This window comes from Trachinotus anak, unplaced genomic scaffold, assembly GCF_046630095.1.
Source record: "Trachinotus anak isolate AG129_WGS33_773 ecotype Australia unplaced genomic scaffold, CSIRO_AGI_Tana_v1 ptg000002l, whole genome shotgun sequence".
Classification (NCBI taxonomy): Eukaryota; Metazoa; Chordata; class Actinopteri; order Carangiformes; family Carangidae; genus Trachinotus; species Trachinotus anak.
This window is the reverse complement of record NW_027273853.1, coordinates 9,110,674-9,116,857: the sequence shown is the minus strand read 5'-3', so window position 1 is coordinate 9,116,857 and position 6,184 is coordinate 9,110,674. Positions and strand designations below refer to the sequence as shown.

At 43.8% G+C, this 6,184-nt stretch overlaps 1 protein-coding gene across 4 annotated transcripts in view; it reads left to right on the top strand.

Annotated features, from left to right (window-relative positions):
* Positions 1-4,066: 4,066 nt before the first annotated feature.
* The window catches only part of LOC139630582 (neuronal cell adhesion molecule-like), a 78,127-nt gene continuing 76,009 nt past the window's right edge, over positions 4,067-6,184 (top strand). For 2 of the 4 annotated variants that reach the window (XM_071494202.1, XM_071494194.1), the window contains exon 1: positions 4,067-4,377. The gene's annotated coding sequence lies outside the window, so the exon portion shown is untranslated. Of the gene's footprint in view, positions 4,378-4,521; positions 4,709-6,184 lie in introns of all 4 variants that reach the window. The other 2 variants (XM_071494186.1, XM_071494214.1) reach the window with 2 other exon arrangements.

Below are 6,184 nucleotides of genomic sequence, written 5' to 3'. Positions count from 1 at the left end.
GATGTAAGTGGACATGAATGAATGAAAGAAAAATGTCTTTCAATATGAAATAGTTGTGACAGTCTGTTCCGTGGTAAGCCTTCAAAAGCAAAGGAGCAGTAAATTGTAGACAAATCAAAAAAAAAAGAAAAAAAAGAAGCTGTTGTTCCATGATTTTTCTAACGTCTGAAGTACTGGGATAAAGATACAGTAATCAAGAGATGCGTCCGTTCCTCAGTAACACTCTTATTCTTATCTAGCAAGTGTAAAATAAGACATCACATTACATGACATGTTTCAGCAGAAAGATTTTTTTTCTCAATCAATCAATCACCGGTATTATAACACAATGCATCCAATCAAAGGACTAAGCAGCAGATAATGAATCCTTGGTTTTCTCTTTACCCACTGTTTTTCTCCTGCACATGTACCCAGCTGGCATCAATACTGATTTCCAGGAAATCTAATACATAAACTAAAAACAAACAACAGGACAAGAAGACGTGTAGAACACATTAGTCAGTGCAATCTGTTGATCAAACATCCTGTTGTCCACATTTCTGCTTCCAGCTGAAGACTGCCGTTTGTTCCTGTGTAGATCTGCACACTCAGCTAATTTCACTTTATTTATAGAGCCTATTTAAAAACAAGTCTTCAAAACAAGGGCTTCACAGACAGATGAGAGTTACAATCAAATAAAAACACAAATAATTATAAAGATCAGTAAGTAAAATTAGCTGATTCCAGTTAGTAGCACCATCATACTGAAAGCTGCTCTTGAACGTAGCGCTCCTGGCTGCACTGGGTCTCCTGCAGATGTTGATCCCACCTCTTTGCTGCTGCCCTTGACAAGATCAGTACAGTTACTTCCACTCTGCCCAACATGTTGTAAATACCAGCTGATTGTAAATCTTTATGTGATCCTTAGGAGCCTGGCCTGTCATGAGTCTTGTAGCTCCTCTGATCACTTGTTGAACCTGGTCTAACCCTGGACTGCTGGGAGCCGGGCCGTCCCACAGTGAGTGAGGAGAAGGGCATCGCACATCGTGATGAGCACTTTACTGTTTACAAATGCCTTTGCTCTGCTTATTGCACCCAAATGGGCAACAGCTTCCACTGAAAGACAGCTGATATGTAGGTAAAGGAGAGGACCTGCTTGTATATGAATGCCATAACAAATGATCGAGGAGTTCCCAGTGCATCAAAGTTTTTTAGAGACTATAAAGAGCATTGATTTTCTTTTTTATGGCTTAGGAACAGTTTATTAACTTCAAATTGCAAGACAGGTGTAGAGTTAATACTGTAAGCTGTCTGCTGGCTATGCACAGACTGATTACTTTAACTTTCAGTATTGGCATTATGTGTTTTTTCCTTTTCTCTTATTTGGTCCAGAAGTTTCTTTCAGAGCAAATTCAAACTGGCACAGAAGTTAGGAATGATTAAACCCTGAGATCTAGTGATTCAAAACAAATCAAGCAATCAAATGAAGAACGTCGCTGAGTGAATGGCGCCGTATAAACACAGGTGTAGTAACAGTGAACGGGCTTAAACTTGTTAACAGAAAAGATTGTCTTCATTACAACCTCCCCTACAACATTTTATTCAGCATAATGCTTCAATTTGTGATACGGGCAATGTTAAATGATTAAAAATCACACACAAGTATTGTGAGAAATAACAGAACATCAACCAAGGATTCACATGAATAATGAACATCCCCCACGTTACCCACTGAAGCACAGGTGCTCCACATGTTGTCACTGTGCTGTACTTAGTGGATTCATGTCAGGCTTTTGCCCCCTGTGTGTTAACATGGTTAGGCTGCTCCCACTCAATACAGAGAAGTCATAATGTAATGAAACAGCAGGCTGAGGGAGGAAATGCATCCTTCTCTGATGTAAACAGATCTGACTCATGAACTTGTCCCCCAGCAGTAATCACATCAGTAATTGGATTTCTCTTGCACTTTTGGCCAAACCTCCAGACTCTGAACATAAAAACGTCTCTCCAGTCCACGTCTGGAACGTGTCTCCTGAAGGTTTTGACAGGTACTGTGTTCACCCATCTTTGTTGTTATGCAACAACCTTTCTATCCTCAGGGTGGCTGCTACTAAATTACACCTCACAATTAGCTGCAGCAAACACACCCAGCTCATTAGCACTTAATTAGTTCTGGAGCGAACTGCTGATATTGAGATACCATATAAAGAGTTTAATTTCCAAATGTGATTGCCGCATTTGGAAAAAAAGAGATGATAGATAGACGAACCCTGACAGATTGAACAGATATTAAATAATGTGGCTTACTGTCTGTGAGAGTCATACACTCTTACATAACAGATAAACAACACTGTAAAGTCCTTGTTGCTTTAGAGCGATGCTGTTTTAGCCTGCTGATCTGCGTTGAAACTGTGCTACTTAATCATCACCTCAGATGGGAGCCAGGCCGCTTCATGGTTGGCTTGGCTTGGTGCTGCATCTGTTATCTACTTTGTTTTGGAAAGAATAAAGAAATAACACTGAGTCAGTGAAGAAAACAGGCCAAGTGATGACTCTGTCCCTCCTGCACAATAGCCATGCCATGTGTGAAGTTTTGCATCACAGCGAGCAGAGGACTTCAAGGATCCGCCGCAGTAAGAGGCACAATAATTGGAGTTACCAGTGAAGCAGTGAGACAACGTCTTCACTGGCGGGTTTTTGCATTTCAACACAAAGCCCCGACAACATCCACGTTGCAACTTCCAAAGCGCTAACTTTGTTTCCATGGTGCTGTGTCCATGGACTTATGAAAATCCCTCAGAGTATTTTATGGATAATATGCATTGGGGAAATTAAGAGACTATTTTAATGAGATTCTAGAGGTATTCAGACGTGTCTGGAGGCGGTCTGAAATGAGAGGGAAGGGCAATTACAATACTTCCAGTGTGGCACTGGGAAGGCAGATGTGGGCAAGAATCCCCTGGTCCCTTCAGTTGATGAGGGAAACTGCTGCTTTTGACACTGGGGGATTACGTCCAGAAAATGACCTTGGGTGCATGTTAGCTCCTCTTTCTCTTGATTTTCTGTCAGATTTCAATACATGCTGTTTAGTAAAGCAGAAAGTCTTTGGATATATTTGACATGTCAGTAAAAAAGATGGAGAACTGAAGAACGTGAAAGAGCGTTGGGAGGGATCATGGAATTTAAGGAGTGTTTTTCTTATGGCTTCTTATGATGAGCTTCACTTCAGCATAATCCCAATGAATATTAACTGTCAACGCATTTTCATTTTACTTCAGATCTGTGCCACAACCTAATTTTAGCTAATCTCCATCAACCAGCTTTTGGATGGCAACTCCAACCAGAAACTCTGTCTTCTTGCCAAACCAGGCTTATCCCAGTAATAACTGCATCACTTGCTCTCTGTGTCTGGTTCTATGGCTGCAGATGGCCACCATTGCTAAGCCTGAGATAATGCATGTGTGTGGCATGCACTGAAAGAGGAGGGCATGGCAGCAGACTGAACTAAAGAGGAAATGTCGCTTTTAAAGTCACATGACCTCATCCTGCAGAGTCTTGGTTGATCCCGCAGGCTACTGCATGATTATTAGTGCAATCCTGCTCTCAGGGCAAAATGGTAGAGTGTATCAGGGCATGCAAATGGCTCCAAACAATTAAGGTCCACAACAGCTGGAATGAAGTTCAGTGTCTAAAGGGTGAAAGTACTCATGTCTGACTAATAGCAGACTGCGGATTTGATGTTGTATTCTAGGTTTTGTTTTCACCTCACTTCACTTTTTCCTGCCCGGTTAATGAAAATGTGCGGGATTATTAAACCTTTAAGGCTTGGAATTATCTCAGTGTTTAACGTTATTAGTGCTCGCAGCATTTTCATGATGCTTAAATCTAACAATAATAATAATAATACAGCAGCTAAATTTAAAAGCTGCTCCCTGCTGTTAAATAACAGAAAAAGGACATTGCTTAGCATTAAAAGACAACTTTTGGCTTGTGTTATCCTAAAAGTGGTCCAGCTGTTGTCCATCTGTGTGGTTCTGAGCCTGTAGGGGGCTGAAGTATTATTAGCGTGACTATTTGGATAACAATTTGCTAGAACGGTTCGCTTCCTTGAGGCCACCATACATCGGCAGCGGCGCTGCAGTGCGCGCAAAGGCCGTGCGCACGCCCTGGAGCGCTGCTGCGCGCCCCCGCCTGTGTGTGTATATGTGTGTGTGTGTGTGTGTCGGTGAACTGGTGGGAGAGGAGAGGACCAGTGACTGAGGCGGAGGAGACAAGTGCAGGAGGCTCGGCGCTGAGCGGGACTCCACGTAAATAAACAGCGGGCTGCATCGCTCCGTCGCCGGGGACTGAAGACGCAGACCAGGCTTCGTGCTTCGCACCGCGGAGGGAAGAGATCAGGTGAGCGAAATAATACCATTCATGATAAACACGTGTCGTGTAGCCTCCAGTCCACTGTCAGGAGTTTGTGGAGAGAGCAGCAGCCTGCTACACTCAGTTAGATGCCCGTAAAAAAAAAAAAAAAAATCACTGTCCTCTTTGCAGCTTTTTCCTCAGTGAACGCGGGGGTTGTTTTCAAGGCTGAACCTCTAAAAATACACAGCCGCACTTCCCAAGACACAGCGACGCGCCAGCCTCCGGCTCCTCGGTCATCAGAGGGAGCAGGTGCAGGTGTACTCACATACCCGGAGTACGGCTGTCAAAGCTGGACACACAGTGTGCTGCCGAGAAGGTGCTGAGACACATTATTGGCACTTCTCTCGTCTGAACCTTTGATATGATCTGTCTTTCGCTTCATGGTGCTCACATTTACACGCTGAAAAGAAAAGATGAATAGATCTACTATATTTGACAGCTGTTTTTTTTTTTTTTTTTGTCTTGTGTTGACGACATTGCTGTCCTCATAGACAAAATCCCTCATGTCCTAAGCTGATTTTCTCTCCACATGTTTAATTCCCTTCATATTCACATCACACACTCTGTCTTGTTTTGACTGACCACTCAGTTTGTTTTGTCTAATTTCCCTTCATCACACTCAGTCTAGTTATGATTGCCCTGCTGAGGTTCACTAATAAGATCTCATGCCATGTATTTCACATGGCCAAACAATTGCTTTACTGGAAAAAAAAAACCCCACATTCTCACCCAATCCCCTCTTCCTCCTCCTCCCCCCTCTTTCTCCCCTTGGTCAAAGCTTCAGTCAAGGGGGAACCCTGCCTCCCCCCCTTTTTTCCTCTGCTCATCCCCAGACACTCTCACTCATACACACACCCAAACACACATGCCTTGGCTGCACACTTTCGCTAACAGCTCAGATAGCCACATTAATACAATGCTAATGACCCCTGCTTCATTGTCTGAAGCTCTTGCTCATACTGCTCTCTGAAAAGGTTGACACACTTTCTAGTAATGTTTATTCACTCCAGGCAGACTACTGTTAATCTGGTTAAGAAGATAACAATGTCCCCCTATTCCTGCCTTATGTCTGCTTCGCATTTATTCAGAAAACAGGCGGCAAAATGTGTGACACCACTTCGCAGATGCAGGTCCCCGACTGTTTGTGAGCCTTTTGGTGATCTCTTCGGTCCCAGTTTGAATGGTGTAGAGTCAGGATGTAGCTTGAGCCCAGAGAGAGCCGCCACTCCACAGCCACTGGAGCGCCACTGACAGGACATTTCGAGCTCATTTCACAAATGTGGAGAAATCAGGACAAGATAGTGGCCTACATTGTGCTGCCATCTTTACTTTCTCCCTTGGCACAAACGGCACTAGGCTTGGAGATTTGCATAACTAAGGGATTATCATGACACACGTTGGCCGGAGTTATTGTGAGAGCACCAGTCAGTCACACCGCTGACCCAAAACCAGTGGCGGGCAGCTCGGCTCCCGGGGGCTATGGGAAAAGCTTGGGTGTTGGAGGGAAAATGCCACTAATTTTACTCCGTGGGCCGGGGAAACACGCAGACTATTTTGCAAGAAGTGATCAACGCTCCTTCTGTGAGCTGCCGTCTGTGGTATTGTGAACTCCGCCAACCGCAGGCCAAGACAAAGTCTCTCATAGATAGAAAGAGTTGTTCTGTGTCACTCATGGTGATGACAATGACATCATTTCTCAGAAGAACTGATGTGAACCTGCGAGACTTTCACTTGGTGATTTCACCAAGGACACACTTGGTTTGTGTAGAAGAAATGCCTGTTTCATGTATTC